The sequence below is a fragment of the Neolamprologus brichardi genome, chromosome 13, assembly GCF_056152115.1.
Source record: "Neolamprologus brichardi isolate AB-2024 chromosome 13, ASM5615211v1, whole genome shotgun sequence".
Taxonomy (NCBI): Eukaryota; Metazoa; Chordata; class Actinopteri; order Cichliformes; family Cichlidae; genus Neolamprologus; species Neolamprologus brichardi.
The window spans coordinates 8,326,055-8,353,789 of record NC_142116.1 but is presented as its reverse complement, the minus strand read 5'-3'; the positions used below and the strand labels follow the sequence as shown (position 1 = coordinate 8,353,789).

General features: G+C 36.7%; 1 long non-coding RNA gene across 3 annotated transcripts in view; it reads left to right on the top strand.

The window, feature by feature from the left end:
• LOC102792925 (uncharacterized) overlaps window positions 1-27,735 on the top strand; it is a 118,775-nt gene that overhangs the window by 69,288 nt on the left and 21,752 nt on the right. For 2 of the 3 annotated variants that reach the window (XR_436673.3, XR_004843415.2), the window contains one exon: window positions 5,816-7,900. The exons of the other annotated variant lie outside the window; for it this stretch is intronic. This is a non-coding gene — a long non-coding RNA (uncharacterized LOC102792925). Of the gene's footprint in view, window positions 1-5,815; window positions 7,901-27,735 lie in introns of those variants that run through there. 3 annotated transcript variants of the gene reach the window in all.

Here is a 27,735-nt window from a genome sequence, read left to right as displayed (position 1 = left end):
GAATAGAATAGAATAATCCTTTAATTGTCCCACAAGGGGAAATTTGGTTGTATCAGCAGCAAAAACACACATATAGAAACAGAACAGGACACAGAACAGAAACAAAATTTTTACATATTCACATCATGGACAATAGTTACCAAAGTTTGAGTTGATGTTTTTTTTATTAGCATTCTGCTTTGGGTAATTTGGTATAGTGTCTTGTTATTTTTCTTAGCCTTCCCTCAGTGTAGGAGTTCTAATGTTTCATTGTTTCCTTATTTTGCCAGTCCCTCATCTTCAGTTTTGTGGTTCCTTGTCTTGTTAGTTAGATTCTCTTCACCTGTGCCTCGTTTTCCACAGCCGTGTCCTCTCCTCAGATACTTTGTGTGTTTTTAAGCCTTCAGTTTTCCTCAGTTCTTTGTCGTGTTCTCCTACATGCTCTGTGCGCCTTTCTTCTGTGGTTTTCCTTTTGACTCCAAGGTTGCACTTCTAGCTCCAGCTTAGTTTTGTTTTGCATTTCCTTTGAGTCCCAGTCTCATGAGTTTACCTTTACTCTGCATACTGGGTACTAAATCTGCCTAATGCACAGCATATCGTGACAAATTCAATCTGCTGTCACATCAATAACAAACACACAAAAGGCATCAATTTAAAGATACAAATTCTTAATTTAAAAGCAGTGCCTTTGGTTTTATCGCATCAAAAAAAAAGTGTCAAGATGAACACTAAACTTAATTTTCTTAATGATTCATTTGGCAATCTGTCAAAACCGAAACCTTTCATATTTAAAAGTTAGAAAGCACAGCGATGATGCCATTAAATGAACTGATTAACATTTATTTATTTATTCATACAGAGATCTGATAATGTTAAATATCTTAACACATTCAGTTTTGATAAATGCACTCGGTAGAGGGCTAAATGCAGATCCACTAAAGCAAACAGGGAAGACAAAGCACCCACTCATCCATCAGACTGGTTAATCTAGTCCTGTACCTTCAGTAAATTATTCATCAAACTTGTGTTTTTGTCCTGAAAGAAAAGAATCACTGGAGTGAACGGGCACTCCCGTTGTATACCGCTTTCTTCAAAAAGTTGTTTACTTTTGAGGAGAAGCAGATTGTGGTTAAAGTGCTGCGAGTGTGAGCAGTTTGAGCTCTGGGGCTATTGTACAAATTAGTAAGGGTATTTATATAACGGATAAAAAACACTGTTTTTTCTCAGTATCCTGAGATCCGACCTTATGCAGCTACGCTTTTGACAATAATCTCAAACCCTAAAAATTTAGATTTAGAGATTTAGATAAAACTTTATTAATCCCTCGGGTGGGTTCCTCTGGGAAATTTGTTTTCCAAAAAGCACAGCACCGACAGAAGTTACAGAGTTAAGAATATTATATATATATTTATATACACACATATATAAATACAAAGACATATATAGATAAAATATACAAAGGGGATAAATAGAATAAATAGAATAAATCCAGCTTGTAGTAGAAATGAAATGTCTTTCACAGCAATACCGAGTCTGAAACTAAGTGGGCCTCCACTTTAAAAGGGCAACAGACTAATTTATCTCCTTAGCTCTTAGCAGAATGATTAACAGCATCACCAAAGCAAAAAAAATTTCTAGCCGTCCAGCCTGTAGTTGGTGCAGTGTGAGGAGAAAGGGTGGGTTATAAATGGAAGACTGTAATTTATCTTGTTGCACGTCTTACAAAGTCTTTAATCACAGTGTTCACCTATGGTACTTTAAGATGGCTAAAGACATTCATCCTCAGGAGGAGATCCTGTCAGTTAGGGGACAACTGTAGAGATTTGTCTTAATAATGTGGTCGTGTACACTGTGTATACTGTGTCTGTTTTATATTGTGCAAACTTACATAAGAGGGCTCAGTTTCCGGGGATTTTAGCTGTGTCGTTTCTCCCAAAACTAATTTTAAATAAAAGCCAAGAGCAGAACATTTATAGTTGTGTAAAATGCTAGTAGCAGCTGCTCTTTAAACATAGTGTGCAGAGACGAGCAGGAAATACAAATTATTACATTATTTGTGAAAAAAAAACCCCAGGTGATTTTAGAAATTCCTTGCTGCAAGTGGATCTGTATTAGAAAACATGTATTTCTTGCTGAAATAAGACATAAATTAACAAAAATAGTAAAAATAATAAATGAACTGGAGACTGGAAACATGAATGATGAGTCTTAATGATCAGCATGTTGTGTTAAAAAGTAACCTCAATCAAACAGAAAACATATGGTTCATCCTCAGTTAAAACACTTGCAACTAAGCATAAGGTTTCCAAAAAATTCATCTGTTAAAGGCCTTAAGCGTAAATGTTGGCTAACAGCTTTCATCTTTTTCCATCTTTTCCACTGATCCACAAAGCTAGGGTTCCTATTGTCTGTTGTGTAGCCAAAACTGTAAGGTTCTTTCTTCAGACGGAGCCACAGAAACACTTTGTTTTAGTCTGTTTAGACTGTGCAGACAGGGTCCATTGTGACTTAGCACAGCAACCGTCATCCTAATAATTAGCCTTAAAACTAAATCTGATATGGTAAATTCTGTTTAAGCAAGTACAAGTTTCAAAAACTTTAGCCTTGACCACACATGCATTAAACTTTGTTTTTAATTATAAAAAAGTACTTATTATTTTAACAACTCCAAAGTTAGAGCGTGACATTCAATGGAAAGTAAATAATGTCAGGCCTGTAATATTTTACTGACTATAATTTAACTGTATTTCTTGGCAGAGATTATACTTCTATGCTCAATGGGGTGTTATAAGATTGTGTAACAGAAGAAATAACCACCAATTTATAATTGGTTAATACCTTTGACTTAGAAGCTCACAGTGAGCGTCCACTTTTTCAGCCCTGCACTGTAAGTAATTACTTATTGTCTTCAGTAAAAAACTGCAACTGTAGAAGTACAAGTTTAAGAGTTGTTACTACAGAACTCCAAAGGGTTCACAAGCTTTTTCTTGAAACTGTTATCATCTTACAACAGTTTATGGTGCAGACTGTTTCCTCTATATTGAGGTTCTTTTGAACCAATAGTTTATGCAACAATTTTTCTTTTTAGACGTCTAGGCTAATAACTTAGATCTCACCTGCTTCAGAGCTGGTAAGGCTTGTGAGAAGTCTCAGATAAATTAAGGACGAACAAGCTAATCTGTTAGATTAAATGGTCAGGGTAAAGGTAGCTATCCAAACTTTTCTCCAGGTTCCAATTATTAGTGGAATACACACACGCACAAGCTACTGTAGCATGGTACATATTCACCTATAAGCAGATTGCCAACGTATTATGCCTAGTAGTCTGGACAAACTGGCGTAAACAAGAAAATGAATAGATGATGGGAGGATATCTTTGAAAAGTGAGTGTCTTTTTAATTATTTTCATGTCCAAACCTAACTTCTATAATTGCCGAGGCTTTGTCTGTGGAAAAGGGAAGGAAAAAGAAACGACATACACCAATAAGTTTAATAAGAGTGGAGAATCATCTCTGGATTGTGAATTACATTGTATTTTTAGTCATGATCACAGCCCAATTTTTCCTTTGTTTTGATCATTGTTGCCGTGTGTGTGTGTGTGTGTGTGTGTGTGTGTGTGTGTGTGTGTGTGTGTGTGTGTGTGTGTGTGTGTGTGTGTGTGTGTGTGTGTGTGTGTGTGTGTGTGGGGAGCCAAAGTGGGAAGCTACAGAGATGTTGGACAATTTGACACAGATGTTTCTGTGAATTTATAAACACTAGGTTGTAGTAAAGAAATAACATCCACTACATTTGCAGTCCAGTTGTTTTTTTTGTCTAGACTTGTGTTTGTGTTTGCAAAGGCGGTACTTATCTACTCTAAGTGCACAGAAGCACAGAAGCTCACTTTTCCTGAAGTTTGAAAAAGTTAAGTCTCCTAACTTTGCTAATGACTACATACGAAAAAGGACAGTTGAGAACCGAAACATTTTAGAGATCAAATTGTGCGGTAGCCTACGTTTCAGTGGCATAATTTAGCTTTATACATAGCTCATAAAATGATACATTTCATAAACTTTTGTGAACTCTACAGACATGTCTAAAGATTAAAAACCTACAAACTTTAAACTGTAGCTGTATACTTTCTGATAAAGAACTTTGCATGTCTTTATGCTGTTCAGTTCTAGTATCTAAAAAGGAAATATGAGCAGAGTGTCACTCCCAACGTTTCACATACAGTCACAGTTTACTGCACTGGGCTTGGAATCAATTTTTAGCATGCAGGAGTAGTTGCTTTCAAGTATATTTTTGGGTGAAAATTTTTGAATAGGTGTATATTAGATCTTTTTATATATGTAATTGAAATTAATTTCAGCATTATAGTAGGTTAATATGCTAAAACAACAGTCTACAGAATATTGCCAAAGGATATGTGTCATAAAGTGCAGACTGAACAGAAACAAACGGAGCAGCCCTGGGTTCCTCGGCGGCAGATATTCAGAACCCTTCCAGTTCTCTTCCTTACTTCCTACTACTACTTCCTTATGTGGCTCAAACACTGATAAGTCTCCTTATGAGGCCTCGCGATGCTATGCGTCAATAGCCCGTGAGGAAAGCCTGAGGGTGCAGGTGCTCTGTCTGCCACTGTGTTCAGAGCTGTATGTGGATTACTCTTGTGTAATATCATCACACGCACACACAAGCACACCGTTCGCCTGAGACGGATTCTATTCACTCGAATTTGAAACACTCCGTGTGAGATAAATGCAACATTTCTAAAATATGCGAGCAATCGCTGTGACCAAGATTCTTGTGCTTGACACAATGAGATACCTTCCTTTCGTGTTTTATGTACACCTTTTAACAAAATACACTGATTAACTAAAGAATAGGGAGTAAATAATAATGAAGGTAAAAATCAACATACTCATAAAATATTCAACATAAATCTAACTAGTTCTAATGATTAAATGTGGTCAGAAAACAAAATGAAATGACAAGTAAAACTTAAACTGGTTTGTAATATTCCTCCTGCTGTTGAGTCGCAAATTGAAGAAATGATTCAGCCGCCACTCTGGTTAAAAGGGAGTAGGCTTCTGCGTTCAGATGTTGGAGACACTTACAGCTTTGATATGAATTTGATTTGAATGTCAGCCTGATACATACATTACTATGCACCAACCTTCATCGGTAATGCAGTGTGTAGTAGCCCGAGAAAGAGTTATAAAAAAAGATGCTGCTATTTAAGCAGTCCTGTGAATTGTTTGATGAATTTCTTTTCACAACAACAGTTGTGAAGTGGTAGTAAATAAATCTAGTAGCGCTTTATAAATAGATTGATTTTTGATGAGTTTAAAAATGTTGTCAGTGTGGTATCAGTTGAGAGGGAGACATGCCCTCATCTCCTAGGATTTGTAAGTCTAACTAAGACATTTGATCCTTCAAAGGAAAATTTCCAAAGGCTTTTAGAAAATAATCAGACGTTGAGCATGAACATAACTCAAAATGTGTAATTGTAATTGAACTCAGCAAATGCAGCTCAGGTTGTGCTGCATATAACGAGAATGCACATGTGGTGCCAACAAGTGCTGTAGTGTGTGCTGTAGCTAACTTATAAGGGTTTATTCTAAAACATTTATTTTTGATGTTGGAAAACGTATTGTGATTGTGATTGTGTTGCATTGTGTGCTTTTCTAACTACAGTACTAATGATGCCTAATAATATTAAATGACCGCTTAATGCAGCGTCTGCTTATGTTTTAACAGTTTCTTTATGTCTTTTCCTACACTTAGGATCATTTCCATGTTTTCCATGTCTTGCCCTGCATCCTAACAATATTTTTCTCTGGGTTTGTTCCAGTTGAGATGTTGCTGAGGCACTTTGTGGTTATGACCTCATCATCATGAGATGGAAAGGCTGGTGACTGCAGGCAGCTACAGAAGAGGTGGTGCTGTGTTGTGGTTTGCAGCTGCTGGTTCTTGGCAAAATAAATTGCACTGTGGAGATGCCTCAGGGAATTATTTGCTCAAAGGTTGAAAGGATGAACAAAAAAAAGGAATTCAAGAGATATTTGTGATTCATACTGTGTTTGTCTGTAGTTGTGACTTAGATGTATCTCCTATCAAATTTCGTAATCAATGGAGAAACTGTAAAATATTTAAATATTTAAATATTATTATTAAATATTTATTTATTATTTTTAATCAGAATTTTTTTTTTACACCAGCAATTAAGTTCCACAGTTTAAGGACTAACTGGTCTGGTTGACTGACACTGCTGAGTAACACTACAGTGTTTTAAAACCATTAACAGGCTGCCATTCATGGGGCGAGTGGGCTTCATGGCTATTGTCACACATTACAACCACGTAGTAAAATTTTAAAAAGTCGTTATTGCTGAGAACATGTCATTCATCAGAAATGTGCACACATTTTACATGACAGGAACTGTTTTTTCCCCACTTCTCCTGAAATATACTACATTGGGAAAAAATGGTTTTTACCCTAAAATTCCCATGTTATGAGCAGGGTTTTGAAAATATTTTCCACTAATCCATCCTGAGTCATAGGTATGACTTCAGCAATGTTAGGGAACTTCTTTAGATGGTGTTAAAGAGCTTAACAGGCGCCTCCTTGTAGGAATGTAATGACTCCACTTCTGTTTGGAGACACCCCAGACCTAAAGAGCTCCTCTTTTCTGTGTTTTAAGAGAAAGACATACTCCTCTCTTTTCTACTTTTTAAATGTATCCATACTCTGGCATTCATAGGAATTGCCATTAACACGAGTGGATAGAAACTACGTGAAAAGTGAGTCATGCCTAGAAAACCCTGACCCTAGAAAATGTTGATATACACTGGTTTATTCCCTTAACTATATAAAGACTGGTGCCTGGAATTTTTTTTCCTGCATGTGTAAGATTTGTAACATGTAACATTTCCATTCTACAACATGAAGTGGGAAGACTACATGTAGTCTTGTACCTACAATCGTGAATTTCAAGGCCTGATGTGGATGCTCGTCTCACCTACTTTTTCCTTGTACTTGTTTTGCTCTAACATTACGATTAATTAATAAACTAATTATTCTAGCCTATGGAATTGATACATTTGGCTGTTAATTATTTAAAAAGAAGCATACACTATTTTTATGGGCAAATTAAAAATCTAAAAGAAGCTTTGACAAATCAACACTTGTAATAGTCAATTAATAGTCAATATATGACCCCACCCCCCTCCACACACACACACACACACACACACACACACACACATAGAAAAAACCCATGAAAAACATACGACTTGGTTTAGTTTGACCTCTGTTACATTGAGGCAGTGATATTTGAGTGCTGAGCAGGAAGCAGGTTCTCATAGCCGTGTCTTTTTCCCCATGTTGAAAATGATGGCACAGAATGTAAGATTGTAATGTATGAAGTACCAAGGAAATTTTGCTATGAAATAAAAAAATTAAATAAAATGCAGTTTTTCTTAAGAGTCGTGGAGTTTTCAGGTATCATGTTTAGGAAATGCTTCAGTGAAGTGACACTTTTTAAAGCAAGTGGGTGATTGATCGGTGAACAGAGGAGTTTAATGTGGCATTCAGGTTCAGGTGTAATTTCTAGCACAATATGCCGATCAGTATGGTACATACAAAAGAGTGGACAGGAAAAGAGCTCAGTTTGTTCATATGGGTAATGCAGACAAAAAAAATACATTTGCAGTGTGTGTGTGTGTGTTTGTGTATTGTAAAAGGAACCGTGTAAACCTAAAAGAGGGACAAAGACCAAAGAAGGAAGAGTGCATGTGAAAAAGAGAAAGACAAAGTGGTGAGAGAGGGCGTATATCTTTAGCTGCCTATAAAGCTCTGCCTGCTTCTCATTTTAGGCAGAAGTGAATCCTGGCTGTAAGAAATGATGACAATACACTAATAAAGCATCTCAAACTGAGGAACTTGTCTGTTGTGTTTGTTGGTACTTTAAGGAGCCACAGTTCACATTTCAATAGAAGATGTTCACAATGTGTACATTTCGTTTTGTTCATTCAGTTCACATTCCTTTTTCAGTGTGTTTTAACTGGACTGGCAAGTATAACTGGAAAGGAAAGAATAACTGAGATGTTTACTACAAATTGGGTATCTCTTTCCTGATCTATTAAAATATTTATGATGACAAAGCTTCAAATGGATAGGTGGCACACGTTAATGTGAATATCAGTGTTATTCAGGGAGTGTTGCTTCCTCTTGGCTAGGACATAGAGTGCAATTGTTGATAGCTTCAAATGTAAACCGTGTTCTCACACTTTTAGATGGACACTTTGGCTCCCAAATATAGACTCTTTTTTTTTGTTTACAGCATTGACACTTAGATCAATTGAACTACAAGTGACACGATTATCTCAATTCTTTTCCTGGACCATGAACTGACTTGTGAAAATAAACAAATAAAGTGTTGTTTTTGTTTTTGTACAGATTACTTTACAGATAGATTATGACGATCATTTGCGTTATTATTATTATTAGCTATTTTTGTTGGCATTGTCATCACCACCACCTGTGCTTATAGATATATGTAAACCACCACCTCCTGTGCTGATTTTTAATGTTAAAAACACAAGTATTTAATAAAAACTATAAAAATGAGATGGGACGTCGGACATGCCAAAACAATCACACAACAGTTTTACCATTACCAGTGAACTACAAGTGAGATTAATATGATTAGTTTGAGCCAAATATGCATCCATAAACTTTCAAAATCTCAGTATAAAGCATTATTTCCTGAAAAATCTTTCAGCTATCTCCTCTGGAGTCCTGGAAAAACTCACACCTGAGTGCCCCTTTATTCTATAGTGTTCATTTGCTCTTCAGTGTTCTTCAAAGCTGTTGAGATCATACAAAACTGCTTAAAAGGTCAGATCACTAAATGGTTTGAAGGTACTTCACCTCAGTAGGTCAAAGGTCATTTAGCTCAGTGATGTGTAGCTAACATCTGCCTGCTACTTATTTCACTTCAAGTTTTTACAAGGTGCTAATTGTGTGCAACCAGTACTATTCTAAATGCATGAGAATGTCATCATGTCATTTCCGTAGCTACAGCTTTAAATCACCAGAGGCAACAGCAGCTGTGACACACAGCCCATGCACACTGACGTTTAGGTACATTAAGCAGTCATGATACATGTAATTTTACACAACTTCTACTTAATATGCATACATAAAATCTATATTGGACAAATGGCCACATATACTTATTTAGAAAATACAAATTAAATTAAGCTCTGCATAACATAAGAACGTTCTTAAGAACAAAAGTAATCCAGTGATAGTTGTCAGTTGGTGGTGATGATGGTTTGTCAGCGGTTTACACCAGTGGTGTGGGGGGAAAAGGCAGTGGAGATTTTTTGAATAAGTTTAGTCTGAAACAGATACACCTCTTACGAGTAAAAGTTTCATTAATCATTAATCAACTTCTCTGGTTTCACAAATGGGAGGTTCATTTTTTTAAGCTGAGGTTGGATAAGGTCACAGATATGCATAAACAGGCACTGGTTGTTGAGTCTACACATGTCAGAGGGTGTCTTCTGTGTTTCTTTAAAACTATTCTTTTGATTTCAACAAAGTTACTAGTTTGTCAATTCCAATAACAGTTTCAGTAATCATCACATTCAACCTGCTTAGATCTTAGCTTGCAGACTAAGAAAATGCAGTGTTGTAAAGTACTTTGTTCCCAGTAAACTAAGATTGAAAAAAACAAATGTTAATAAATGAGTCCACAAACACAACATCCTTGCAGAGCAAAGAGCAGACTGGAAAGTTTGGTGTGTCTGTGGCTTTGGTTTGATCAGTTGATCTAAACAGAGATTAGATGTGACAGACAACAATAGAAACTAAAAAGGACTGGCTGTAATACTGACGTTTTGATCAGGTCATGTGCAGTGATGCACACAAGATACACCAACAGATGGATGAATGCCAGTACACAGTGTCAGTTTATCCCAGTCATCTGCCTATAAATGCTTTATCTTGACTTTGAATCTTCGGGGAGACAATCATCGGGAACAAATGGGAGACAAAACAAGGCTGATGTGTCTAAAGGAAATGTGGCTGCATGATTACAAATGTTATTAACTGTAAAATCATTTTATTTGGACAAGGGAGTGAAAACTAGTGAAAGCTCTAGCATTGTTTTTAAGGCTCCAAGTAAGTATAGAAACTCAGTCTTTCAGATTTTAAGGCAGATTTTTTCTCTACTTCAAAATTTCTCTCTCTAGTATTTCATAAGGTTGTTAATTTTGTCCCTAAATGCTTTATGCTTGGATGTAACTTTGAGCTGCCAGTGAGCTGACCAGTTTTGACGTTAATGTGTCAAGATGACAAAGATTTCATCACATTACACTGAACCAAACTGCAGTGTTGATCACAAGGACAGTGTTACATAAATAAAGAAAATGAATGATCTGTCAAGTTGTTTTACACACAGTCATGAGAACACACTAAAGAAACACGCACAAAATTATAAAACGTGGCTAGAGACGGAAAACTGCATAGTAAATGGAAGGATTTGTATTTGTGTACTTTTTTGGGGTTCCTTTTACTAAGGTGTGTTTAGTGTGTTTTCTTTTGGCTTAGATTAGATTTGGATAAGATTTCCATGTACTGAATGATAAAAAACTATATGACAGCTCATCTGTCTGCTTGTTCCTCACTCATTGTACTGCCTCAGGCCTCTGTGCGGCACTTACTGAGAATACGCCCAGACATGTCCGAGAACAAAATTACCACAGGCACACGCACACATGCGCACACTGCAGAGAAACAAGCACGCGCGTGCGTACACACGCACACACACTTAGGTGCAACACATACGCACACAGAGCCATGGACTGTGGTTAAACCAGCTGCTCAGCTGGTTTACAGCCCAGATAAGGCAGTCCAATCCCACTCTCACACCATGGATTCACTTACTAGTAAACTCAACAACAACCACTGACCTCAAACAGCCAGTTAGAAAAATCCTAAATGTACAAGCTGCCCTCTTTAATGTGCTGTTCTATCCAAAGTACAAATGAAATGGCAATGACACATTTGTAGTCATATCTAATTATACTCCTGGTTTGGGAACTGTTTACTGAAGACAGGAAATATTCACGAGACCCATTTGTACTTGGCTGCTTTATCATTAATTTATTTTGACACAATTTTGCAATATTGATGACAAAGAAAAAATTGTTTCCCTGTAAATCCATCTACATATTCATCATCTTTACCATCATCATCTTTACCATCAGGAAATTGAAAAGATAAAATAAGAAAGATCAAGGGAATCAGGTGCAGTTCTCTGATCTGATGTTAATTCAACAAAATGCAGCAAACTAACACTTGTTCATAAACTCAGATACTGAATCTGGAGTGCATCCCCTTATTGTTTCCTCCGCCCTTGACAGTGGGGTTTTCCATGGTAGCAACCATTCTTATCTATGAAGAAATAGTCATCCTCAGCAGGATATAGGACAACCTCCAGAATTTATGGGCTGATTATGAACCGCCTTCACAACACGTAATAAATTAGGTAATCATGTAACTGCATATGTAGGCCAGTATATTAATGAAGCAAACAGCTTAACACAGTAATTTGTGATACTAGAGTTACCAGTGTCATCATGAATATGAAAACAGTCTCAGCCAATAATACAAATGCAGTCACTTTTTCATTAGGTCTCTTCACCATATATATGAATATAATTATTTGCAGTATAGCCTAAAACTGCATACATTAATCATCTTATGTGGCACTAATGACCTCTCTGCCCTTCTGCATGTGTTAAGAATGCATCAGGCATGAAAAGCAGCAGCAAGACATCTGTAAAAACAGATAGCAGAACATAAGAGAACATTAAACATGCAGTTACTAGCTCATCTGTACTGTCAAAAGAAAAAAATCTGTACTCTGGTTAGAGCTGCCAACTACATGTAACTCTAGATAAATCATGTAAAAGGGAAGTATCATAATAAGAAAAGGAGAAATAACTTTAAAAAGTGGAACGTATATATTAATATATATATATATACCTATAAGCTAATGGGTTTTTTTTGACAATAAGAAAGAGAAAGCAAGCAAAGCCAAAGGGTGCTGCCACAGAAATCTTTTTATAGAATATTGTTAAATTTACCCACATTAAATATGAGGAAACGTTGCTTGGGAAAAATAAATATGGCGTGTTTTATTATGTTATATATGCTTATATTTTACTGATAAATGACCTCTTTGGGTTGTGCCAATCATGTCTATAATGTCTCAGAACTAAATGCAGAAGTAGGACATTTGAGTACCAGCAACCCTTTTATGGAGGAAGGCATGGTGGCTAAACATCAAAATGTCAAACATTTTGTATATTTCTAGTAATTAAATTTAACTTCTTAACTATGATCAACATCGGAGCTGCAGAGATGATTCATGCAATGGCTGATTTGATAGATAAATGTGAAAATGTGCAGCTTTTCTTAGTCTCACATTGTAGTAAATGCTTTTTGGATTTTTATTGTTTATAATTGATTGTTTTCAAATAAGAAAATCAATTAACCAAAATACTATACTTCCTCCTAATAACTATGTGAGCTTTTCAAAGTTGAATCTATCTATCGCAGAAGATGAGAAACACTCATGTCCACATTGCTAATTATTTAACCTGTTTTTCAATTGAAATGATAACATTCATTGTTTTTCCTGTGCTTCCAAAATACAGCCTGAGTGTCAGTGGTGCCAACAATTTATTTGGCTTGTGGGGGAACGGAGAGAAAGGAAAGTGTACTGCTGTACGTTTAAGTCATCTACAGTTCATATCATACTATAAAACAGCAGGGCAGAATGAGACCATTTCAAATCTTTTGAGTTTTCATACACTGACTTTGAAAACAGACTACAGTTGGTGTCAAGGAATCCAACAGCCACCTCACTAATGGTTAAAAAATATAAAACAGCTAAACCAACATAAAACACTAACAAACAAATCAGAAATACTATATTAAAGTGGATTTTACAGCTTTTAGCTATGTGCTGGTTCCTTAAAGCGGGACTTGGTCATCAAAATGTTGAAAATCTGCTCTAGAAAAACAAACAGAAACAATATCTGATCTGACTCCAGTGTTAGCAGACAACATAACCTGCCCTGTCATAACTATCACTCAAACTATGAGAAATCACTGTACATTGTTGACTTTTATATTTTTTGCTAAATGTGGTAAAGTTTGGGCTCCAGTCACACAGTCCTGGAGCAAGTTGGTAACCTCCTGGACACCACTAGTCTTTAAGAAAAAGTATGCATACCTGGTATCTTCAGCGAGTGGTTGCTAAAGTCCCAATCATGCAGGCACAGAGACTGGTCACTAACCCCTTGGCAACAACAGGTGGAGTATGAAAAGTGTGTGTTTCCCAACCAGTTGGAGATGGGAGTCACCAGGCTTAATCTGGTGCACAGAGGTATGTTACTGCATTGAAAACCTCTTTGCAGTTGGTTTGCTTGCAGACAGATTGCTGTAGTCACCTGTCGTTTGCATGGATGATGTCAACCTCTCTGCTAAAAATTGCCAACTACTTAAGTGTGGCACAAACCAGAAATTTGCCTTCAAAATAAAAGTTGTACCTTTTGAACCATGTTGATTGCAATGGTAAGGCAAACTTTGGATTTGACGGTCAACATTGTTAATTTTGTGTTTGTGGTGCAGTTTCTCTTAGGTTTACTTCTGTTCTGCAAGTAGTTGGCAAGTGTTTGCAGACAAATCAGTGTCTTTTTTGCAGCCAATTTTATTTAGCAACAGTTAGCAGCCTCCAGCATGCCATGGTGTTCATAAAACAAACCAGCAGACACTGTGCTTGGCAAACAGTATTGATGATTCGGGTTAGTTTCAGTCATTTACTAAATGACAAGGTTCTGATGCATTCATGGTCATCTTTCCGAAGAAGCATATTTGCAGTGTGATGCTTTTCTTTTTGTTCTTTTTTTTTAAGCAACTAGGACATGAGTAAAACCAGCCAGTCAGAGTCAGCTGAAGGAAGGAGTGATGCCAAAGAAGGGTTTACTCACAATCATGGGTATATAAAATGAGATCTACAACATGATGTGAAAGGAACCTTAAACTATGTTTTGAAAGGTTCAGAATAAGATTTATACTCTGTATGACAAAAATGTATACAGTTAAAATTTATACAGAAAAAATATATTTAAAAGACACATATTTGGACTAATTGACATTCTATCACATTCTACAAACTGACTTTGGGGTGGTGCATGTTATTCCAAAACAAATCTGCAACTGTAACTCTGTGAGGTCTGGTTTTCTATAATTTGGCTAAAATGTTTGCCAGTATTTGACCTATTATTACCAAAGTAGTACTCTTTTTGTTGTTGTTGTTGTTGGTTTTTTTTTTTAACATAATTTGTCTGTCTAAATCAAAATATTTGCAGTAGGGTTGAAGTATGATGAAGACTTTTCAGGCTTAAATGTCATCAGCTAAGACACAAAATACAGAAGGAGGAAGAAGACAGGAAGGAAGGAAGGTGTTTCTGCAGACTTTAAGACAGGAATGGAAAGATTCATGTGAGAAATATTTTTGATTTAGTTTCTCTTTCTGTTTGACTCAGTTTTCTGAAACTCCTGCCTAGCTGGGTAGAAAAAAAGGACACCTGGTCTGGCCTCGATCCCACAGCTCAAGGAAGGCAACACAGCAGATGAAATTGTTCTGAGCAATCATTTCTCCAGTATAATGACACACTTAACAGTACAGTAAATAAAGACTTATGATTTCATTCAGCAACAACATTTAATGGAAAAAACCAAGGGCTTCCAGGTGCTTCATTTTATGGTTGCACAGTTAAGTATATTTAAGAGTAAATGGAGTGGAGTTAGTTTAGCTTAGGACACTACTTTATTCTACAATGTAATCCTCTCGAAGTTCTCCTTTCTGTAGAAAAGCCAGACTAGAATCAGGAGTATTATATATCAAACATCCACTTCCACTGTCACAAGACAAACTTGTGCCATTTTCTACAACTTCCTTATGCAAATAAATTGCAACAGCAAATGTGTTTCGAGGGAAGCATAGTGCAATCAGTTTCTGATTAATAAGACAAAAATTACAATATTTGGCAAGTCCACCACCAACAACTTTCCATTTGCAGTGATTAAAGCTTTATTAAACCTTTTTAAGCACTCACAGCATTTCATTTTAAATTTAGGTAAAGATTGTGACTCCTGACATGACACAATTTTTTGCTTATTACTCGCCACAGATGGGACTGAGTCACACACTTTGTACACCCTATCATCCAGCCTAACCTTATGCAAACTCTACTACGGTTCAAAAATGTAGTGTTTCAATTATTGACAAGTTTATTCTGAATGTAATTTCTCAAGTCATTTTCCCCACATGCACTGTAGTCCTGAAGTCTTCTCAACACTTTTGTGATGCATCTGCATTTGACAAGGATCTGACCCAATCATCAGATACAACCAGGTCTAGCCCATGTGGCATCTAATTGGCATCTCTTAGCAAAAACAGCAGTCTGAAGAATTTGCATTATTATGCACATTATGTGTCCTGCCTACTGCACACTATCCAGCTAGTACTCTTATCAAAACCAAATGTAATATTTCCAGAAGAGAGACCATCTCTCACCACGTGCTCCAGTACATGTGAAAGAGAACAACTCTGGACAATATCCCAATGTCCTTTCATGCATGAAAATAATGCAAACATGAGATTAGAAAATACAAAACTTTTCCTAACCTTCATACTTAATCATGCTTAAAAACTATGTAGAGTACAGTTCAACTATGAGTAGATATTGTATTGAAACAGTAGACATCATAAGGCAACATGTTAATATTTTTGCAATACATATATTTCAGATACGTTTAGGATTAACATGTTATGACCCGTCAATAACAACATGTTCTCATCATGATCAGTAATAAGCACAATCAAAGCAAAATAATGTTGCAAAAGGGGACTTTTTACTTTGGACACCACAAAGAGAAATACATGCAACTTGTAACAAATTAGAACTGCCATTTAAAGGTGAATTACTGTGTAATGTGTCAGAAACAAGTCATTCGTTTTATAAAGTAGTTGTCAACTAATCAAGCGTTATCTCTGAAGACATTCTTTTTTTTCCTTGTCATTGTTGACGCTAGTAGTTCAGTGAAATATGTTTATCAAAGAGGAAGAGCTGAGGCATAGATCTAACCACTGGCACTCCATATGGCATCTTTGCCTGAAAGGAAAACTCGATTTGGTCAGAAGGGTTTGTAATGCCGCCCACAGTTTACAGTTTTATTTAAACATTTTATTTTATTTTTCCTCTGGAATGAAGTTACAGCTCCAAATGATAGCTGGTTTACAAGCTGAATCATAAGGGAAAGCTTTTGAAATGTGTTCAGAGAGACTGTGACTAATAAAGAGTTCATATTTCATATTTCGTGACCACTTTCGTTAACTGTCAAGGTTAAAATGTGTAAAGTTGGAACTCTGCGTAGTGCTCAATGGTCACACTAATTTGAAACAAAGTGATTAGAATCCAGTCCTGACATGTGAAACCACACACAGATACACACATACAAATGTGACACAATGTGCTATTTTGAAAGTTGTTGAGTAGATAAGATTTGCATCAGTGGTGTGGGACATATGGTGTGGCCATTGCAAACGTTAAATGTCAGATCTATTTTTGTTAGTTTGTTGCTTTGCACTCTGTGTTTTTGTGATATCAAAGTCTAATGAGAAAAGATGAAAACGTGTCTACATTCACAACATCTAAATTCAATTATGATCTGTCTAAAAATTGTTTACTCACTTGGAACAAAACGAGACACAAACTAGTGCTTTCCTGTCATGAAAAAGACATGCGGTCACTGGTTTTCTTCTGTTCAAAGTAAAGAAAATGTTTTTCCCTTGCATTTTGCAAAAAAATAACCATTGGCATAAAAAGTCTTTTGCAACCCACATACACATGAAAATGAAGACTCTGGTTAAAATGGTTTAGAGGAGGAGGCATGAAGACACATACGTATACATCCCCCAATATGGTGTAGTAAGGCTGCTGGTGAGTTTAGGGAAGGTGCTGACTTTCTTTTCTTTTTGTTTTTTAACAAACCGGACATCAGGCGGACGTGTTGAAATCTGAAACTGCACAGTCATACTCACACTGACGTAGTCATGTGTGATGTCATCCGGAAGTGTAGCAATTCCTTTTTCGTGTCAGGGATATAAGATGAGAAGTGCTTTCTGGACCTGTCCTTATTTATTTAGTGGACAATACATTTACATGTATTTACATTCCAAACCAAGCCCTGCATTTAAAAACTTCAGCAAGGACTAGATAAATTTTGTTTGTTAAAGGGCTGTGTCAAAAGTCCATATTGAAATAGTTTATTTTTTTCAGTCTGATTTTGTATTTTGTAGTAGCCTTCAGTAATTAAGATTTAACAAGTCAGCTTTGGGCATTTGGAGAATTTTGCACATATGAAAACCACTTTGGGCACCCATGAGGAAGTTTCAAGTCAAATAAAAAATCAGAACCAGGAAAACTAACATGCAAGAATGAGCTATAAAAAGAGCCCAAATCCTTTAAGCAACAAAACCTGTAACAAGGGACAGAAAAAAGTGTGATATATAACAACAGATGTGCTTTTGAAAACTTCAAGTGCACCACCATCAGAAGAGCTATGACTGGGCATGAGGTGCTCATTATGAAGGGGGCATATGCAGGTTTCTTGAATTTATGGGCTCCTGCAATGACTATGCACTGCAAATCTGGCAAGGATAGAGAAATGAGAGAGAGCAGGTGGCATGGAGCACTTTACCCCTGGATCATATGTTATAGTAAAGGATAGTAAACTATACTCAGGATAGTAAACTGAGTATAGTAAACTCACTGCATTTGCAAAAACAGCCACTTGCTAGATGAGCCATGAATTCAACAAGACCTCTAAAGCTGGGCACCAAAACATTAGCAGGAAATCCTTTGTAACCTAGAAGTATTTATGTGCTCTATAAGCTAAATAAAATTAAAATTGGTAAGCTAGGAGATTTGCCCTCATACTAATTTTTTTTTTAGCAAAACACCGATTGATCTGAGATCTTCTGCCATCTTTTTGCCAGTTAAAAGATGCATCAGGATTTAGCATTCATTTGTTTGAGTGTGTGTGTGTGTACTAGGTTTATATATCTTTGTGAGGACCAAAAATTGAAGTTTACTATACTTGTGGTGACCAACAGCCCTTATGGGGACAAAATCCACATCCCTATGTGTTTAAAGGCATTTTTGAGACTCAAAAGGTGGTTTTAGTGTCAGGGTTAAAATTTAGTTATGTTAGGGTTAGGCTTTCATTTTTGGTGGTTAGGGTAGGCAGCTAGGGAAAGCATTATGTCAGTTAGATGTCCCCACAAGGATATGGAAACATGACAGTGTGTGTGTGTTTATAATTTAATGATGTTTTATATTCCTCTGTAACCTGGAGTAGTTTAAAGCAGGGGTGGTCAATTGATTTTCCCAAAGGGCCACATGAAAAAACTTGGACTGTTGTTGGACACCACACCAATAAGCTTATAAAGAGCTAAAATTAATATTGAGCAGAATTTAGTGAACTTGTTGGTCTAGGCCTCTACAAAAGTCCCAGTTTCTCATTTATCCCCATGGTAAAATTCATTGCCCACCCCTGGTTTATAGGCTGAATGTGGGAACAATGGCTATCATTAGAAAATTTACAAGATTTTCTCTTTAGCAAATCTGAATTTAAAAAAGCCTCTCTCTGCCCTGCTCTCTTTCTGTAAACAAATCTGCAAAGTCTCTGCTGTGTTTGTATATCTGTACAAGAATCGCTATTCAGTGTGTAGAAGATGAACTGCTGGGTTGGCAGTGTGAGAAGGATGAGTCATTGTGACTAAATAGAATGAACACCTCCAGGTCAAAACGTCTACCTCAAAGGCAGGATGCTCCTGCTGAAAGAGGCCATAGTGCCATCAGGGAATACCACAGCCATTCAAGGCTGTGGAACAGTGTTTAGATAGGTGGTACATTAGAAATGAACATTCACATGAATGCCAAGACCATTATCAACCTTTCAGTGGACAATACAATCTACCATGACATAATTTCAAAGAGCATGGCATAAATATATCGCTACTTGTTGAGCTGCTTTTCAAAAGGAAAAAATAAGGTTAAACAGGGATGAAGAGAATGTGTTGTTAAAAACAGTTTTATGGTAGGTATATTATTTTATTAATACAAATTTTTCTTTATTATAATTTTATTACTATATTATGACATATACCTATAGGCATAATCTGATTCTAATGTGTTTTCAGATTCAGATGCCTACTTTAGATGTGCAAATGTACAGTGCTGTGAAAAGTATTTACCCCCTTACGGATTTCTTTAAAAAAATTAAAATAAAATTAACAAGGGAGACGAAGCGACCGTGGGGATGATGCTACAATGAGCAGAGAAAAACAGAGAGCTTAAATATACACAGGTTAATGAGAGGATGGGAAACAGGACCTGGAACTAATACAGACTAACAGGACAGGGAAAGCATAACTGAACATGCTGAACACAGGCGACTCTCAAAATAAAACAGGAAGTACAAATAACCACGGAGACAAAGACTATGACGGGCTTGACAATGGGACCGGAGGAACACTAACTAGGGAGACAGAAAGGGAACAACAAAGGTGGAGACAAGACTCAAACATGATGACAAGGCTGACAAAACAAGGACCGTGGAACACAGAGGAAACTGAACCTAAAGACCAGATGACAAAACCAAGACCAGAAACTACAAATATTAGACAAAGCAGAAAAACAACTAAAAGAGCCAGAACCAAGAATATACACTAAATCTCAAATAAACCAGAATCCAAAGACAAACACTGGGTACTGTAACAAAGATAACCTCAGTAAATACAACATGCATTTTTTTAATACGGAGCCCCGCAAGGGACATGGGAGAAAAAAAAATTAAGACGGACTTTTGCGCAAATCTCGCAAAACAAACTCGGGATCTCGCAAAACTTTTGCAAAACAAACTCGGGATCTCGCAAAACAAACTCGGGATCTCGCAAAACTTTTAGCCGCATTCTTCGAAGGCTGCCAGCTCGAAGCCAACCGGGAGGTCGAGGCACGATGTGCCGGGAGAGCGGTGTTCCTCCCGGCTGTAGTAGGTCTCGACCTCCCGTTAGCTTCAAGATGGTGGGTGTCAGATCTCCTAAAACGCCGGAGCACTTTTGCAAATATGTGATGTCTTGTAAACCGAGCAGATAGTTGACGTTTACACAACTACATTCACGCCTCAAAATATCTTAAAAGTTTATTTTGTGACCCAGAAAGAGTAATATTACAACTAAGTAGCTGCCGCCATTGTTGGAATTCAACTTTTGCGAGATCTCGCAAAACTTTTGCGAGATCCCGAGTTTGTTTTGCGAGATCTCGCAAAAGTTCATCGTAATTTTTTTTCCTCCCATGTCCCTTGCGGGGCTCCGTATTTTAATGATGATTCATTAAGGGAAAAGTCTATCAAACTTACAGGTGTGAACAGCCTGATTGGATATGAGTTTGGTCTTTGACTAGGCCACTCCATTATTTATTTATTTATTTCTGAGCCATTCAGAGGTGGACTTGCTGGTGTATTTTCTTATCATTGTCCTGCTGCATAAGCCAAGTATGGTTGAGCTTCAAGGCATGAACTGATGATTGGACATTCTCCTTTAGGATTTTTAGGTAGAGAGCAGAATTCATGGTTCCATCAGTTACAGCAAGTCATCCAGGTCATAAAGCAGCAAAGCATTATACTATCACCACCATATGTGACTGTTGGTACGATATTCTTTTTGTGAAATGCTGTTAGTTTTACGTCAGATATGGAACTCCAAGGCTCCAAAAATTTCCACGTGTCTCATTTGTCCACAGAAAAAATTCCCAAAAATCTTGAGACTCATCAAGGTTTTTTTTAACAAATGTCAAATTAATTCTTTCATTTCTTTTGGTCAGCAGTGGTTTCACCTTTTAACTTTCTCATGGATACACTGACCTTATCTAAGGCAAGTAAGACCTATTGCTCTTTAGATGCTGTTTAGAATTCTTTAGTGACCTATTAGATGAGATGTGCTCTTGGAGTAATGTTGGTAAGCCAGCCACTCTTGGGAAAGTTCACCAATTCCAGGTTTTTGCCATTTATGGATAATGGCTCTTACTGCGATTTACTGGTGTCCCAAAACCTTAGATAGTAACCCTTTCCAGACTAATAGATGTCAATGAGATGTTGTTCAGCTGTTTCATTAGATCGTAGCATGCTGCATTGTTTTTTGAGATCTTTTAGCCTGTGGATAGTGAAACTGAAATCAGCTTCTCAAAAAAAACACATGATGACTCACAGTTAAATCATGTTTTAACAAGGGGTAAATTAGTTTTTCACACTTGGCCAGACAGGTTTGGATATGTTAACCCTCTTAATATAATAAATCTTAATTTAAAAACGGATTTTTTTTTATATTTTTGTTTGATCATGTAATTGTGACAAATATGCAAAAATTAAAAGTGCCAGAGAGCTTCTATAGGACTGGACCACAATGACCGTATTGTGTCCACAAGCACAATTTTGGGTGCTCATAAAATTGGGCAAGGCTGGCTTTTAGGCTTTATATTATGAACTTTATTTCATCTGCAACTTAAAATTTGTCAAGAAATGTATTCAGGTGACTATGTGTGTATGAAGCCATTAAGAAATAAAATTTTTCCCTTAATTTGGGTGTCTTTATTTTTCTTTTTAAGCAGGTTCACCTCCCTCTAAAAACTAGTAAGCTTAGTAGTTTTTTTTTTTTATTTTATTACAAATTGAAAACTAATATTTGAAAACCAAATATATCCCTGCATTTATTTGCTGTAGACTTGAAGGAAAAGCAAGCAAGTTTTTCACCTCTATTTCATGTTTTTTTCTGGATGGATAAAACGTTATCTAATTATCAAATTGGAAATCAAGATGTGACTATATGTGCCAAAGAATCACTTTCCAATCTCTTCACTTTTATTCAGCTGGCACATGCAGTGGGTATGCTTACTTCACTCTGAGCATGGTCACAAAATCTCAGCTCTGTTTATATAGCTCTACAAGAATAGCCCAACCAATCACAGACAGAGACAGGTATTTTGAATCCCCCAATCAGCAGCCACATTAATGCTAGGGAGATGAGTCACAGTGAATAAATAAAAGTAGACAGCTGACTGGTGAGAAGTATCTGAATCACCAGGCAACAGTGTCTCATTGGTGGACATGACAACCAATGACAAGTGTGAATGTTTATGTTCCTGAGAAACACCATAGAAAAGAAGAAAATGAATGACTGTGTCATAGTTAATGAAAGGAGAGCAGTTTTAACTTTAGCTATTAACTAATAAGCTGCAGACTGACTATTTTCAAGAGTCTTACAGTTGTTACAGTCTGAATACAGAAATGAAATATGATTTGTAATTTCATCCAGTGACAAAGGATTACTTTTGTACATTATAATAAAGCTTTCTTACCATTCCTGTTTATTTTAATGTTTTAAATGTTTTTCCTGTTTTCTTCACATTTCTCCTTACGTGTTCTGTCACCTTAACTAAATGTTGACTTAGAGAAAAACTACTAGATGCAGTTCAAACTTCAAAATAGTCAATACAAATCAAACAGTAGCTTTACCTTTGTCAGACAACCACAATATCAACCAAAGTGTTTTCCATCAATGCTCACACACAGAGCTGCTTTCTGCACTCCCTTCATCCCCAACCAGTCATAGTGGATGGCTGCGTCTCGCTTAGCCTGGTTCAGCTAAAGGTTTCTTCCGGTAAAAGGGAGTTTTATCTTCCCACTGTCACCAACTACTTGCTCACAGAGAGTTGTGTGATTGTTGGGGTTTCTTTCTAACATTGTAGGACCTTTAACTTAGAATATAAAGTGCTGCAGGTTTTCCTCTCTCTCCCTGTGTGCCACTAGAGGAACACAGATTGAAAGTCCAAAAAAATGTCCAATAAAATAGAGTAGGTATATTGAAGTTTACCAATTGTTAAATATCGTGCTACACTGATTATTTTGATACAAAAACAGTACAGATAAAAAGTGAGCAAAACACATTTCAGCTGCTGCCTGAACACAATATATTGTTTATAGGAACTCGCAGTGCAGGAATACAGTATATGGGTAAGACATTAAATATTGGACCACTACATGATACCAGGAAAATATGGTACAAAAATAATACAATGAAGCATCCACTTCATCTTTGTTATCTTAAGCATTCTTGCCTGATATATTAAAGTTGTTCGGGCAAATTTTGACATGAATCTGCCTTTGCTGACGACTCTACGAGCATCATGTCAATAAATAACAAAATCATTGAGAAGTAAAATGTACACAAAGACTGGAAATAGCTGGAAGGGAGCAGCTGTAAAATTGACTAAACATTGACAACAATCTTGTTTATTTTGGTTCATAATCTACCATAAAATGTCCACCATTAACCAGTGATAAACAGTTTATCTGGTTGTAAATATTCTGCGGCTTCATACAGGGATTCCCCTGCACCCACACACACAGCTGCAAGTGTAAGGATCTATGCGAAGCTCGTGTTTTGTTTTAAACTACTTGATGGGTATAGTTTATTTTACTCGAGACTCGTCCTTTATCACTTGGTGGAGGAATTTATTTACCTAAAAATAAAAAATAGAAAATATTGTTCCATGGTGTTTTGTTAAGAGGATTTTTATTAGGCGGCAAAAACGGCGTAAGGGCGTGCTTCTGTCAGTTCCTTGTGTTTGAGGTCTCGCCTTGGTGGAACAAAAGATAACATCTATACTCACTCCAGTGTCAGTGGAAAATGCTACAAAATGCTCAGCAGGAATGTTTTGTGTTAATATCTCATGAATTTCAGCTCTAAACATATCCCGATAAACATTTCACTATAGAGTGTTTACAGACAAAACAAATAACCAAGACAAAGTAGAGTGTAGGCATGCATCACATTAGTTTGCTTACCTTTGTGACAAAACCACAAAAATTACTGCTTCATGTATTTATTGAAGTGATATTTTTAATTTTTTAAATACTGGTGTAGCTTTATATGATTTGTAGTTCAATAATCCTATTTTTTTTAACTAGTCCTCTGAGCAGCTCCTCAACTCAAGCCTTTGGATCACAGGAATAACCTCATAATTTGAATCATTGGCCCTGCCTGATATAAGCATTTCCCATTGTAACATAGAAGTAGTTTTGCTCCCCCCACATTCCTACTGTAAAATTGTTGTAATGATATCTAATGCTATCTTTTGTGTCTTAACAGCTCTTTTGGTTTTTGTTTGTTTTGCAGAGGTTATGGGTTGGGTAAGTGAAACTGAAAGTCTTCACAACTGTCTGTCATTCAATAGAAGGAAGCTCAGTGACAATATCCATTGGCATTACCATTCATTTCTGTTCAATTCCATTTATATAGCACCAAATGACAACAACAGCTGCCTCAAGGCACATTATATTGTAAGATAAAAGACCCTACAATAATACAAAAACAAGCTTTTCCAATTAAACCTGGTGTTGTTATTTTAACCAGCTCATGCATAAGTAATTTTGTTCAGTGATAGTATGTAGCTCTCCATTTAGAATGTGAAAGAAGCCACGATTTTGTCATTTTTTCAAAGTTTAGCCCAGTCTTTGGATTGGCAGTTTCTATTCTCATTATAAATAGAAAAGTAAGCAAGGAAAATCCTGTGATGTGTCATAGACAGCATCACATTCAATACAGTAATGTGATTATGAGGAGAAATTTTAGGGGAAATTCAGTGCAGAGGGCACTGAATTTTTTTTTAACTTTAAGGTACATTCAGTTGAGTGCATACAGGTTTATGCATGCTTCTGTGCTGGTGGGTTTTTTATTGTTGTTTGAATGAGAATCAGAGCTAGCTTTGCTGCCAGGTACTTTCATATGGGACAAGAATTCACCTTGGTAAAAAAAAAATGCTTTCATTCCTTAGGTATCAGTGATAACAACTTCGGGACAGCTTGATATTTACTTTCTTTGCAGAGGTATTTTTCTCTGCCAGATATACTTTCAGCTCAAGAACCATTCACCTCTACAAATAAAAAAATACTTGTTTTGTGCTTTTCTAAAAAAAAAAAAAAACTTCATCCATCTGTGTGTCTTGGTATTAAACCTTTGACTAAGCTCTGCTTTATAAGAGGGTGACTGCATTCATGAAACTCGGATGTCAAGTTCCGATTGCACCCAATTAAATTAATAGACTTCTAATGTAAGTCAGGCTAATGACTACTATAAAATTACCATTCTGAGTCATCATTTCTCCAAGGAGGCTGCTGCTGTAAGTGCTGGTATTTTTGGTAGTCTAGTTGAGAGAAAGCCATTTTACAGAATGCAATGCTAAGTATCTAAAAGGAATCTTGTACACTAACCGGCCACTTCATTAGGTACACTAGTTCAACTACTTGCAAGTCTAATTGACCAATCGCGTGACAGCAGCTCTATGCAAACAGACATGGGCTAGATGGCTGTTTAAACTGAGGATCAGAAAGGGACAGAAAGACATTTTTACTATAGCATGGTTTTTAGCTGCTCCAAGTTATGAGCTTTGTGCTAATAGGAAGGCAATAGTAAGGACATCTCTGAATGTACAGCAAGTGAAACCTTGAAGCAGATGGGCTCAAGGAGCAGAAGACAACACTGGGTACCACCCCTGCTGACTAAAAACAGAAAACTGAGGATATAATTTACACAGGCTCATCAAAATTGGACAACAGACGAATGAAAACTAATTGCCTGGTCTAAAGGATCCAATCTAAATTCTAGAAGAATTTTTGCTGTGACATTTGGATGGTAAGGTCATTTGGTATAAACAATATTAAAGCATGGAACCATTCTGCCTTGTATCAACTGCTCAGGCTGCAGGCTGATCCTTCAACGTTTGGCTAATTCCAATAGAATAACCAACATTGTCACTAAGGTCAACATGATGGTGAGTTCAGAGTACTCCAAAGTCCTCCACAGTCACTAAATCTCAATCGTACAGAACACCTTTGGAATGTAGTGGGACTGGAGATTTCCATCATGGGGGTGGGAGCTGACAAACCTGCAGAAATTGCATGATGCTGTCATGTCAGTATGGACCAAAATCTCAAAAATATTTCCAGCGCCTTGTTGAATCTATGCCATAAATAAGTAAAGCAGTCCTGAAGGCAGAAGGGGGTCCATCCTCGAACTAACAAAGTATTCTTGATGAATTGTCTGCTGTTTATTTTATGACTCTATATTTTTAAAGCCAGACTGTGAAGACACAGTACACACTGTGTCAAATTAAACTCCTCTAAAATCCATCCTAAAAATGGTGTCAACTGCAAACAAGAAGTGAAGTGAAAATTCCCATGAAGAAATACACTACAGAAGAAGTATGAGTCATAGCTTTATACACTCTGATGCTAGCATGAGCCATTGAGCTTAGCAGAAGGAAAAAGCTAAGAATTTAAAATCAGATATTTGTATTTAAAGTCATATAACTCCATAACTCTGAGGCAGGCTCTATGCTATGCTATGGTGGCAAATCTGGGTCAACTGCTGTGTATGCTGGTGAGATAATAAGTCTTCCCACATGCTACCTCATACAGCTAATTTCTCATTTTTATTACATTGCCATGCCTCTGTAATGTGTTCTGTAATGCAGGTGCAGGTCTATATATATACAATTATTTTTTGTTTTGTTTTAATTTGTCATATAACGTTTGTCTGAATATTGTGAGTTAGATCTTACTCAAAGACCTTGTGAAAGTCAGAGAAGGGAAGTTTTTCAAGAACCAGCTACACCAGCTTGCACTCTCAGAAGAGATCAGATTAACCTCAGGCTGTGAGACACAATCATCTCTGATTGGTTCCTTGAGAACAAAAAAAGGCGGAGCTTTCTGTGTGGTGTGATTACCAGTAAGTGAGGACCCATCCATATGGAAAGTACCTGGAGATTTCAGACAGGACAGGAGTAAACACGGGGTCAAGTGTAGTCAACTCTGTGTTTCTACATGCATTACTGATGTTGTGAGGACATAGATTTGTCAGGCTTATGTTTTGTCACTGACTTTCTTTGTGGGACAAAATGCAAGTCATTTTTTATTTGTTTTGTTTGTTTATTTTTAACCATATAAATCATTGTATTTCAGGCTAATTTCTTGGTTTAAGGTTAGGTTAAGGGTTTTTTATATTAATGTCCTCTGAAGTGAGGGGACCATCACTATTAAAAGAAATCTCACTGATTTGAACAGAAGATAGCAGGATTCAAATTGACTAATATTCATACTCAAGCCATTCTGAATATTTGTTTTTTATTGTGAATAGAGTCTAACAAAAATCAACAGATGTGCATTTTGCATGACACACTATGTAAATCCCCAGCACACACACAGAAATGCCACCCCAAATACAGTTACACACAATTATTATTTTTAGTACACAAGGAAGTTGAGAAGCTTTTTTCATCATAAGTTCATAGACCTATTCGGGGAAATAGGGCAATGGACAGACACAAACAAATAAGCTGCCCTCATGTTAGTTCAGCTATACATTGTTTGTTTTACCTCACTGACATCCTCTCTTCTGTCCCCATCCAGGCACTTAAATGCAGCCGACTGATCAAAACAGTTTCAAATGACAACATCATGTCTACCAGAAAAGCAAAGTGAAATGTTTTCATTTCACTTTACAAAGTA